Source organism: Macaca mulatta, chromosome 14 (genome assembly GCF_049350105.2).
Source record: "Macaca mulatta isolate MMU2019108-1 chromosome 14, T2T-MMU8v2.0, whole genome shotgun sequence".
NCBI lineage: Eukaryota > Metazoa > Chordata > Mammalia > Primates > Cercopithecidae > Macaca > Macaca mulatta.
Genome location: NC_133419.1, coordinates 101,397,842 through 101,411,196, shown reverse-complemented (window position 1 = coordinate 101,411,196; position 13,355 = coordinate 101,397,842).

Sequence of the window (13,355 nt, the reverse complement as noted above, 5' to 3'; positions counted from 1 at the left end):
TTTACTTGTAAGTTTGTTTGAGTTCTTTGTAGATTCTGGATATTAGCCCTTTGTCAGATGAGTAGATTGCAAAAATGTTCTCCCATTCTGTAGGTTGCCTATTCACTCTGATGGCGGTTTCTTTTGCTGTGCAGAAGCTCTTTAGTTTAATTAGATCGCATTTGTCAATTTTGACTTTCGTTGCCATTGTTTTTGGTGTTTTAGACATGAAGTCCTTGCCCATGCCTATGTCCTGAAGGGTATTGCCTAGGTTTTCTTCGAGGGTTTTTATGGTTTTAGGTCTAACATTTAAGTCTTTAATCCATCCTGACTTCATTTTTGTATAAGGTGTAAGGAAGGGATCGAGTTTCAGCTTTCTACATATGGCTAGCCAGTTTTTCTAGCACCATTTATTAAATAGGGAATCCTTTCCCCATTTCTTGTTTTTGTCAGGTTTGTCAAAGATCAGATGGTTGTAGATGTGTGGTATTATTTCTGAGGACTCTGTTCTGTTCCATTGGTCTATATCTCTATTTTGGTACCAGTAGCATGCTGTTTTGCTTACTGTAGCCCTGTAGTATAGTTTGAAGTCAGGTAGTGTGATGCCTCCAGCTTTGTTCTTTTGGTTTAGGATTATCTTGGCAATGCGGGCTCTTTTTTGGTTCCATGTGAAATTTAAAGTAGTTTTTTCCCAATTTTGTGAAGAAAGTCATTGGTAACTTGATGGTGTTGGCATTGAATCTTTAAATTACCTTGGGCAGTATGGCCATTTTCATGATATTGATTCTTCTATCCATGAGCATGGAATGTTCTTCCATTTGTTTATGTCCTCTTTTATTTCTTTGAACAGTTGTTTGTAGCTCTCCTTGAAGACGTCCTTCACATACCTTGTAAGTTGAATTCCTAGGTATTTTATTCTCTCTGAAGCAATTGTGAATGGGAGTTCACTCATGTTTTGGCTCTCTGTTTGTCTGTTATTGGTGTATAAGAATGGTTGTGATTTTTACACATTGATTTTGTATCCTCCGACTTTGCTGAAGTTGCTTATCAGCTTAAGGAGATTTTGGGCTGAGACAATGGAGTTTTCTAAATATACAATCATGTCATCTGCAAACAGGGACAATTTGACTTCCTCTTTTCCTAATTGAATGCCCTTTATTTCTTTCTCCTGCCTGATTGTCCTGGCCAGAACTTCCAACACTATGTTGAATAGGAGTGGTGAGAGAGGGCATCCCTGTCTTGTGCCAGTTTTCAAAGGGAATGCTTCCAGTTTTTGCCCATTCAGTATGATATTGGCTGTGGGTTTGTCATAAATAGCTCTTATTATTTTGAGATACATCTCATCAATACCGAATTTATTGAGCGTTTTTAGCATGAAGGGCTGTTGAATTTTGTCAAAGGCCTTTTCTGCATCTATTGAGATAATCATGTGGTTTTTTTCTTTGGTTCTGTTTATATGCTGGATTACGTTTATTGATTTGTGTATGTTGAACCAACCTTGCATCCCAGGGATGAAGCCCACTTGATCATGGTGGATAAGCTTTTTGATGTGCTGCTGCTGGATTCGGTTTGCCAGTATTTTATTGAGGATTTTTGCATCGATGTTCATCAGGGATATTGGTCTAAAATTCTCTTTTTTTGTTGTGTCTCTGTCAGGTTTTGGTATCAGGATGATGTTGGCCTCATAAAATGAGTGAGAGAGGATTCCCTCTTTTTCTATTGATTGGAATAGTTTCAGAAGGAATGGTACCAGGTCCTCTTTGTACCTCTGGTAGAATTTGGCTGTGAATCCATCTGGTCCTGGACTTTTTTTGGTTGGTAGGGTATTAATTATTGTCTCAATTTCAGAACCTGTTATTGGTCTATTCAGGGATTCAACTTCTTCCTGGTTTAGTCTTGGGAGGGTGTATGTGTCCAGGAATTTATCCATTTCTTCTAGATTTTCTAGTTTATTTGCATAGAGGTGTTTATAGTATTCTCTGATGGTAGTTTGTATTTCTGTGGGATCGGTGGTGATATCCCCTTTATCATTTTTTATTGTGTCTATTTGATTCTTCTCTCTTTTCTTCTCTATTAGTCTTGCTAGTGGTCTATCAATTTTGTTGATCTTTTCAAAAAACCAGCTCCTGGATTCATTGATTTTTTGGAGGGTTTTTTGTGTCTCTGTCTCCTTCAGTTCTGCTCTGATCTTAGCTATTTCTTGCCTTCTGCTCACTTTTGAATGTGTTTGTTCTTGCTTCTCTAGTTCTTTTAATTGTGATGTTAGGGTGTCAATTTTAGATCTTTCCAGCTTTCTCTTGTGGGCATTTAGTGCTATAAATTTCCCTCTACACACTGCTTTAAATGTGTCCCAGAGATTCTGGTATGTTGTGTCTTTGTTCTCATTGTTTCAAAGAACATCTTTATTTCTGCCTTCATTTCATTATGTACCCAGTAGTCATTCAGGAGCAGGTTGTTCAGTTTCCATGGAGTTGAGCGGTTTTGATTGAGTTTCTTAATCCTGAGTTCTAGTTTGATTGCACTGTGGTCTGAGAGACAGTTTGTTATAATTTCTGTTATTTTTACATTTGCTAAGGAGTGCTTTACTTCAAACTATGTAGTCAGTTTTGGAATAAGTGTGATGTGGTGCTGAGAAGAATGTATATTCTGTTGATTTGGAGTGGAGAGTTCTGTAGATGTCTATTAGGTTCGCTTGGTGCAGAGTTGAGTTCAATTCCTGGATATCCTTGTTAACTTTCTGTCTCGTTGATCTAATATTGACAATGGGGTGTTGAAGTCTCCCATTATTATTGTGTAGGAGTCTAAGTCTCTTTGTAAGTCTCTAAGGACTTGCTTTATGAATCTGGGTGCTCCTGTATTGGGTGCATATATATTTAGGATAGTTAGCTCTTCTTGTTGAATTGATTCCTTTACCATTATGTAATGGCCTTCTTTGTCTCTTTTGATCTTTGTTGGTTTAAAGTCTCTTTTCTCAGAGACTTGGATTGCAACCCCTGCCTTTTTTGTTTTCCATTTGCTGGTAAATCTTCCTCCATCCCTTTATTTTGAGCCTATGTGTGTCTCTGCACATGAGATGGGTCTCCTGAATATAGCACACTGATAGGTCTTGACTTTTTATCCAGTTTGCCAGTTTGTGTCTTTTAATTGGAGCATTTAGCCCATTTATATTTACGGTTAGTATTGTTATATGTGAATTTGATCCTGTCATTATGCTGTTAGCTGGTTATTTTGCTCATTAGTTGATACAGTTTCTTCCTAGTATTGATGGTCTTTACAATTTGGCATGTTTTTGCAGTGGCTGGTACCAGTTGTTCCTTTCCATGTTTAGTGCTTCCTTCAGGAACTCTTATAGGGCAGGCCTGGTGGTAACAAAATCTCTCAGCATTTGCTTGTCTGTATAGGATTTTATTTCTCCTTTACTTATGAAGCTTAGTTTGGCTAGATATGAAATTCTGGGTTTAAAATTCTTTTCTTTAAGAATGTTGAATATTGGCCCCCACTCTCTTCTGGCTTGTAGAGTTTCTGCTGAGAGATCCACTGTTAGTCTGATGGGCTTCCCTTTGTGGGTAACCTTTCTCTCTGGCTGCCCTTAACATTTTTTTCTTCATTTCAAGTTTGGTGAATCTGACAATTATGTGTCTTCGAGTTGCTCTTCTCAAAGAGTATCTTTGTGTTATTCTCTGTATTTCCTGAATTTGAATGTTGGCCTGCCTTGCTAGGTTGGGGATGTTCTCCTGGATAATATCCTGTAGAGTGTTTTCCAACTTGGTTCCATTCTCCTCATCACTTTCAGGTACACCAGTCAGATGTAGATTTGGTCTTTTCACATAGTCCCATATTTCTTGGAGGCGCTGTTCATTTCTTTTTACTCTTTTTTCTCTAAACTTCTCTTCTTGCTTCATTTCATTCATTTGATCTTCAGTCACTGATACCCTTTCTTCCAGTTGATCGAATTGGCTACTGAAGCTTGTGCATGCATCATATAGTTCTTGGGCCGTGGTTTTTAGCTCCATCAGGTCATATAAGGACTTCTCTACACTGGTTATTCTAGTTAGCCATTCGTCTGATCTTTTTTGGGTTTTCATTTTCTTTGCGATGGGTTTGAACTTCCTCCTTTAGCTCGGTGAAGTTTGATCATCTGAAGCCTTCTTCTCTCAAGTCGTCAAAGTCATTGTCTGTCCAGCTTTGTTCCCTTGCTGGCGAGGAGCTGTGTTCCTTTGGAGGGGGAGAGGCGCTCTGATTTTTAGCATTTTCAGCTTTTCTGCTCTGTTTTTTCCCCATCTTTGTTGTTTTATCTACCTTTGGTCTTTGATGATGGTGATGTACAGATGGGGTTTTGGTGTGGATGTCCTTTCTGTTTGTTAGTTTTCCTTCTAACAGTCAGGACCCTCAGCTGCAGGTCTGTTGGAGTTTGCTGGAGGTCCACTTCAGACCCTGTTTGCCTGAGTATCAGCAGCGGAGGCTGCAGAACAGCAAATATTGCTGAACAGCAAAAGTTTTTGCCTGATAGTACCTCCAGAAGCCTTGTCTCAGAGGGATACTCAGCCATGTGGGGTGTCAGTCTGCCCCTGCTGGGGGGTGCCTCCCAGTTAGGCTACTCAGGGGTCAGGGACCCACTTCAGGAGGCAGTCTGTCTGTTCTCAGATCTCAAACTCCATGCTAGGAGAACCACTACTCTCTTCAAAGCTATCAGATAGGGACATTTAAGTCTGCAGAGGTTTCTGCTGCCTTTTGTTTGGCTATGCAGTGCCCCCAGAGGTGGAATCCACAGAAGCAGGCAGGCCTCCTTGAGCTGAGGGGAGCTCCACCCAGTTTGAGCTTCCCAGCCACTTTGTTTACCTACTCAAGCCTCAGAAATGGCGGATGCCCCTCCCCCAGCCTTGCTGCCACCTTGCAGTTAGATCTCAGACTGCTGTGCTAGCAATGAGCAAGGCTCTGTTGGCATGGTACCCTGCGAACCAGGCACAGGATATAATTTCCTGGTGTGCCCTTTTCTAAGACCATTGGAAAAGCACAGTATTAAGGTGGGAGTGACCCGATTTTCCAGGTGCCGTCTGTCACAGCTTCTCTTGGCTAGGAAAGGGAATTCCCTGACCCCTTATGCTTCCCCAGGTGAGGTGATGCCTCGCCCTGCTTTGGTTCACGCTCAGTGGGCTACACCCCGTCCTGCACCCACTGTCTGACAAGCCCCAGTGAGATGAACCCCATACCTCAGTTGGAAATGCAGAAATCACCTGTCTTCTGCGTCGCTCACGCTGGGAGCTGTAGACTGGAGCTGTTCCTGTTCGGCCATCTTGGAACAATAGATGCTTTAATAGATTTAATATCTAATGCTTCAATAGATATTGCCTGGGCCTTGGTGTCTGTACTGCCCCTGTATCTCCCCATTTCTGTCAAATTCAAAGGAGTGATATTCAGTTAAATGCAAGAAGGTATGTATAAGACTAAGAGTTCTGGCATAGAACATAAATGTGGGTACTCATGAGTCTTCTGAATGACTTTGGTTGTTCTAAAAATTCCATGTTTAAAAAAAAACACCTTCAGATACTGTAAAATACATCCAGATCCATGTAGACCCAGTCAGCCATTTGGTCATGTCCTGACAAGTTTTCCGGGCCACCAATTACACAGGCATATATTGCCCAGTAGACTTCCAGTTTCAAGTGCAAGAGAAAGCACTGGCACACAATATGAGTCAGTTTATGCCATACCTGGAGCATTACACGTTCTGCTTTTGTCTTGCTGGATAATGAAAGATACATTAATGGTACCAATTACCAAGTGTGAATTTGATTTATAGTTCTTTGTTACTTTCTCTGGCAGTCACCATGCAATAGGAAAATCCACACACAGCAAACTAAAGACAATTTAGACTCAAATGGTTCTTTGCAATTTAGGCATTTAATTAGGGGTTTTAAAGCTTAATTAAAAAGTTAAATCATTTGTCTTTATTTCTGAAGCAATGCTATTGTAGATGGTTCAATTATGTAAAATAAAACATAATAAGATATATATTTCTTTTTCTGACATTATGCCATCATTCACACATAACAGCACAGCCTCATAAAATGTATTTGAGAGGACAGAACAAAATTGAAATGTAGAGCCATTAAATATGGTATTGAAGAACTTCTGGTCTGTGAAGTTGTTTTTCTGTCCTTTGTTTCATGATCCTTGCAACACATGGATTTTTCCTCCAAAAAATGTAAATGATGAGAAAAAAGATTTTAAGTATAGTACCTGCAATTCTATCCAAACTGGACATGGACACACAAACAAAAACTGGAATGAAACTTCTCATCAATCTTCAGTTATTTAGCACTAGGAAAGAAACTGCATTGCTTATTTCTGAATAATCAGAAACTTCCTTCAGGTGCACAGACGTCCTTTCTAATTCTTAAGTAATGATCTAAAAGATTTTCCATTTCTCTACAAAGAGATTTATTATAAGGTATTGGCTCATGCAATGATGGAGGCTGAGAAGTTCCACAATTTGCCATCTGCAAACTGGAGACCCAGGAAGGTCAGTGATGTAATTTCAAGACCTGAGAGCTGAAGAGTGTGGTATAGAATCCAGTTCGAGTTCAAAGGCTTGACAACCAGGAGTGACCAGGGCAGGAAAACAATGACAACTCAGATAGTCAGACTGAGGGTGAATTCAATACGTCTCTGCCTTTTATTTCCATTTAGGCACTCGAAGGATTAGATAATGTTCATCCATATTGGGTGGTTTTACTCAGTTCATCAATTCAAATGCTAATCATTTCCCTAAACATCTATACACACATACTCAGAAATGGTGTTTAATCAGCCCTTTGTGCGTCCTGTGACCCAGTGAAGTTGACACATAAAAATAACCATCACAGCCTCCCCTTAGCATAGCCATTGTACCCCTCTGTCAGATTCAAAGTTCATCTCTCCTTTTCCACATGTTTTGGGGAGTTTGACCTGTCACCCTTTCTTCTCAAATCTGCCTTGATTTTGTAAAGTGTCTTTTCAAAAAGAGACTGTGAAATATGTAAAAAAAAGTTAATAAGAATAAATAGCTGGGTTGTAAAAATCTTGCTATTTTATTCAACTGAGACATATTGGAAGATCTGTGGTATCCGAATATTCTTGAATTTGGTGGGTTATATGATAAACGATGATCATATTACATTAGACCTGTACAAGACTGAAGTAGCAGATACCAGACGGCAGCTTACACTGGAAAAAAGCTGGACTTATTCAGGCGATAGACGTGTATACTAAGATCATTTTGATTATATCCGTGTGGCCACACCTGAGCTCCTAGGATATCCTGAGCTCCTAGGATATCAACCCTGCAGGTCTAGGTGTATCATGGGCTAATGGAACATTAATATAAAGAAAATGCTTTGTAAGCATTTCTTATTGGAGGATGTTGCTATTAGGAATTTTCAAATGGTACAGAATGCATCTGTGAATTGTGGAAGTTAGATTTGATGGGAATAATAAACAGGGATACCAGAAATTGATGAGACTAATGCCATCTTAATGCTGTAGAAGAGGCTGGTTCCTACAAAGGTGTGATTGTCCTCAGATAATGAAAGGGATCACAGCCTAAGGTTGTGTTGATTTGTCTTCAATAGATATTGCCTGGGTCTATGTGTCTGTACTGCATGAAGGGAGTGCCTAGGGGAGAGCTGAAAGTAAAACATAGTTTCTTTACTTTCTCACTTCTAAGGAACCCTGCAAATGGGCCCTTTGTGTGACAGTGGATCCTGTGGTGAGTCACTAGAGTTCTTTTTCAGAACTGAGCCCCTAACTCGCCCAGCTTCTGGGATTATTGGTGCAGATATTTCTCATCTGGCTCCTCTCTGAGAATTGGCCTCAGTGTAATAGAGTATCCTCATCCAAGATCACAGCCTCTCGCTGGGAACTATCTGTGCGCAAAGACTGATCAAAGAAAAAGTACAAAGTCCTATTCTCTTTTCTCCATTCACGACAACTGTGAGGGATCATTTCAATGACAGAGTGCCCCATAGGATTGATAGAGGTTATAAAATCTGAGGGTTAGTACATTTTGTTAAAGAATGGAGGTTTAAATAAGAATACCAACCCTACTAGATATAATAAGACCTTAAATTAGTTTCCATCTTTTGGACATAGAAAACTATTTCAGAATAATAGTATGTAACTACTTTTCAGTACTTACAATTGCTTTACGTGTATTAGCTCAATCTCATGAGATTCTTATAAGATGTGCACTTACAGTTGAGGATTAAGCGATTCCAGATTCATTGTTTATGTTCTTATCTTTGGTCGTATTTTTCCTTTATTATCAAAAGCTTTTTAATGGGAAACTTAGAATGTGAGTTACTTTTTCTATTAATAAGTATCAATTTACACTGATGGTTTTGCAATCATTCATAGTTATAAAGCTAGACAGTAATAGAATCACAATAAAATAATATCTGGGTTATTGAGGGAAAATCCCCATTACTTGGTTACTCTTTTACCAGAGTCTGAAATGGATGTGTGTCCCTGCTGCTTCTTCAGGGCTGGTCTAGCTAAGTACCCTAGGTTTAATCTTACTCACTCCAATGAATTATGCCAGACACTACTGTATGTATTCTTTGTTTAGAAAGATGCTTGAAGTTTTTATTGAGATACTCCACTCCTTCAAATGAAAATTTATTGAATTCAGAATTTTTTTTTGGTTGTGGGTGTTTGGTGAAAACCACCTTCTCTCATTTTTATTATTTTGCTTCTGTCTTCCTTCCTTTCCTCCCTTATCCTCATGTTCCATGTTCACCTCCTTCTCTCCCTGTTTGTAGTGGTATTTTCCTCATTTTAGTCTCCTGTTTATCTTTTCTGATTTTTTCTACCTGTTTTTTTTTCAAATGTGCTTTGATCCTCCATTCATTTATTCATTCACTTCATTAAACAACATCATTGTCCTCTAAGTCAATCAGAAAAGAAACTCCAGAATCATTGCTGACTCCTTTCTCTCCTTTATACTAATAGAAAAGACTTCGAGATCACATCTGGAATCAAATTCCAGTTCCAATTCTTCTACTGATCCTGATTGCAAGTGCTTTATTAAAGATAGAGTTGGAGAGCTAGATCCAATGTGGCCTCCCATTGTCTTAAATATCTAAGCAAAGACTCTACATTTTAGTTTGTAAGTAGAACTAATTTTATGGTTATAAAAGCGCAAACTTTTATTTTAAAATTTATCTTATTTTTGTCAGACTCTGTACTCTTTGAGGATATAGTGTGTGTCTTATTTATTTTGTATGATTGTAACTCTAGTGCATAAGATAGACCTTTAATAAATATTTACTGAATGAAAGTAGTAGGCTTGGCGCAGTGACCCATGCCTGTAATCTCAGCACTCTGGGAGGCCGAGGTGAGTGGATCATTTGAGGCCAGGAGTTTGAAACCAACCTGGCCAACATGGCATAACCCCATTGCTACTAAAAATACAAAAATCGGTCGGGTATTGTGGCGCGTGCCTTTAATCCCAACTACTCGGGAGGCTGAGGCCCATAAATCGCTTGAACCTGGGAGGTGGAGGTTGCAGTGAGTCAAGATTGTGTCACTGCATTCCAGCCTGGGTGACAATGTGAGATTCTGTCAAAAACAAAAACAAAAGGCAGGGAGAGAGGGAAGACAGTGGGCATAAATTATTTTATTAGAGAAGTTTGATCCTGAATGGAAGAATAAAATGTAATGCTGCTGTCACTGTGTTGATGGTGGTGGTAGAACTTTTATGAAATAGAAGAGATTTACATATGTTTGAAACTGGTAGGGAAATTGCTTAAATACACATAAAAATGAGATTGATGATAGAAAAGAGGATGAGAAAAAAGTAGCAAGTGAGTTCCTAGAAAAGGTGAGCTGGAGTGGAGCCAAGGACACAGGTGTGGTTAGTCTTGAAAATGAATAGGGGTATGTCTTCTGTGAAAAGAAGAAAGTTTAAGTTGAAGTAGAAAGAAATCATTAACGTGTATGTGTGTGTATGTGGAGAAGGGGGTTAAAAGTTAGATAATTTGGTATCAAATGGCCTCGGTGAGTGGTTCTTAGGATCACGTGGGGATATTAAAAAATATACCGCTATATAGATTCCAGGTCAGGCCAAATTAAACCAGAGTCTCTAGGAGGGTAGCCCACATCCTAGTATTTTTAAATGCTCCCAAGGTGGGTCTACTGTGCTGCCACAGTTGAAAGCGACTGGCCCTTATCTTCCTAGTAACATGGCAGCAATGTTCTTGCGGTTAGCAAAGGAAGTAGCTTGAGAATAAAACAAAGTTCAGAAGAGGGGTAAGTTAAGTGGCTGGGAAAACTCTGTGGAAAGTCAAAAAACTACACTAAAAATGTTCTGAGGTGTCCAGGGGGCCTAGATGATATTAAATAGTTTGACACAAAGAGGATATGGCAATCTGGTGTTCTCTAGCCATGCTTGGTAGTAAAGGAGTGTGGAAAATGATTGTTAGGGTCATTCAAAGTAGAGAACTGGCATTGTTAATAGTTCCTAAATCAGGCTGGGCATCAGAATAACCTGAGAAGATTATGAAAAGTGCAAATTCCAGGACCCCACCTCCAATGAGCCTCTTTAGTAGATGTCGGTTGACAATCTGTATTTTTCACAAGCACCCCTGATTAGTGCCTCAGCCAGTCCACACTGGAGTTTGGGAACTACTGACGTAGAGGGCAGTCAGAATGTCCAGGAAGCAGGAACAGATTCTGTGATTCTAGTAAAACCATGGCTGAAATAGCAGATGTTGAGATTTAATTAGATAGGGAGACAAATAAAGTTAGAAGAATATAGAATTAGAGGCTGAAGAGAAGGTGAAGGGGTGGCTGGGCGCGGTGGCTCATGCCTGTAATCCCAGCACTTTGGGAGGCCGAGGTGGGTGGATCACGAGGTCAGAAGTTCCAGACCATGGTGAAACCTCGTCTCTATTAAAAATAAAAAAAAATTAGCCGGGTGTGGTGGTGGGTGCCTGCAGTCCCAGCTACTCGGGAGACTGAGGCCGGAGAATGGCGTCAACCTGGAAGACAGAGCTTGCAGTGACCCGAGATTGCACCACTGCACTCCAGCCTGGGCGACAGAGCGAGACTCAGTCTCAAAAAAAAAAAAAAAAAAAAAAAGAAGGTGAAGGGGTAAATTACTTTGGATTACTTTGGGTCACAGAGAAAGACTCTTGGCAGAAGGGAGGGGAGGAGTTAGAGATAATGAGGTGTTCTGGCAAAAACAGTTTGTCAAGGCTGTGATCAGAAAGGGAAAATGCGAAATGTCTGATGTTGAATTTTCTCTCTCTTCCATTTCCTTGTTTCAGAACTGCTCCTGGCCTTCCTCTCCCTCTCCTTCCAGCAACCCCCACCACAGCCTGAGATAGAATAAACAAAACAAAACAAAAACACTCAAGAAAACAGAGGAGAACACTTTATTAGTTTGCTAGGGCTGCTATAATAAATACCACAGACTCAGTAGTTTAAATAACAAAAATTTACTTCCTCATAGTTCTGAAAGCTGGAAGTCCAAGGTCAAGGTGTCAGCAGGGCTGGTTTCCTCTAAGACCTCTCTCCTTGTATTGTCAATGGCTGTGTTTTCCTTGTGTTTTTCTATGGTGTTCTCTCTGTGTATGTTGTCCTGTTCTAATCTCCTCTTCTTATAAGGATACTTGTCGTATTAGATTTGGACCCATCCATATGACCTCATTTTGCCTTAATTACTTTAATGGCTCTCTCTCCAAATATAGTCACATTTTGAGGTACTGCAGGTTAGAACTTCAATTTTGGGGGGATACAGTCAGCCTGTAATAGGTACCAAAGCTAGGCATATGGCACTGAAATTCTGTACCAAGAGAAAATTTTTGTGTTTTTCAACACAAAAATGATTTTTCATCAGCTGTTTAGAAATCAAGACAAATCCCCCAAACTTCATATAATTTAAACCTAGCTTAGAGAAGGTGGGAGCAGGTGCTAAAAAAGCTTCTTTAAGCAGTTCTGCTATAATTACTAGTTCTTTTTATTTATTTATTTATTTTGAAACAGAGTCTCATTCTGCCGCCCAGGCTGGAGTGCAGTGGTGCAGTCTCGGCTCACTGCAACCTCTGCCTCCGGGTTCATACGATTCTCCTGCCTCAGTCTTCCAAGTAGCTGGGATTAGAGGCCCATGCCACCTAATTTGACAGAGTTTCACCATGTTGGCCAGGGTGGTCTTGAACTTCTGACCTCAGGTGATCCACCTGCCTTGGCCTCCCAAAGTGTTGGGATTACAGACTTGAGCTACCACACCTGGCCACTAGTTCTTGATATGAGGAACTAAGTCCTTCTCTAGCTGGCACTGCTCTCTGTGTGCCATGTCTGCTGACTTTATTAGGAATGAGGGGCCTGGCTTGATAACACAAACCAATTTCTTTTCTGAACCTGTGTGGGGAAATAAATTTGAATCAGCAGACTTAAAAGGCTTAAAGCATGATGTTTATTTATTCCATGCGGTATTTATTCTATATTATATTTAGAATACAAATGAGAATTATAACAGAGAAATTATAACATGTCATTTATTGATTGGATATACTTATCAAAACTGCCTAATGATTAATATAAGAGAGGAACAGAGATTTGTAGGGATCTACAAATCTGTTAAGTGCTATTTTAGTGACTTAGATTTGATATTAGTTATTATCCTGCTTGTTTCTTGGATACTGAGGGGAGAAGAACATTTTCATTATCACCTTCCAGAATTTATCTTAGAAGCCTCCTGGAACCACAGCTGTGTAGAGATTTGATGTAGGCTCAGAGGTGCCAAGGTTTTACCTTAAAATCTTCTTCTTTTTAAAACCCAACTCTATTAAAGTATAATTTGCATGCCATAAAATTCACTCATTTTAGGTGTGCAATTCAATAATTTTTAGTAAATTTACTGAGTTGTGTGGCCATTATCCCAATGTAGTTTAAGAATATTTCCATCACCCTGTAACATCCTTAATGACCTTTCACAGTTAATCCCTGTTCCTATTCCCAGCCCTAGGCAACAAACAATGAACCTGCTTTCTGTCTCTACAGATTTATCAAAAGGCATTTTTTATTTGTAAAAATTGTTTTCGGCTTTATTGAGGTATAATTGACAAATAAAAAATTGTGTATATTTAAGGGGTACAATGTGATATTTTTATATACATGTACATTGTGAAATGATTACTACAATCAAGCAAATTACTATATCCATCACCTCACGTAGTTATCTTTTTTTGTGTGTTGAGGCCACTTAAGTCTACTTTCTTAGCAAATTTCAAGTGTGTAACATTTGTTAAAGATAGTCACGGTGCTCCACATTAGATCACCAGAACTCATTCATCTTATAACCAAGTTTCTAGCCTTTGACCAACATTTCCCTACTT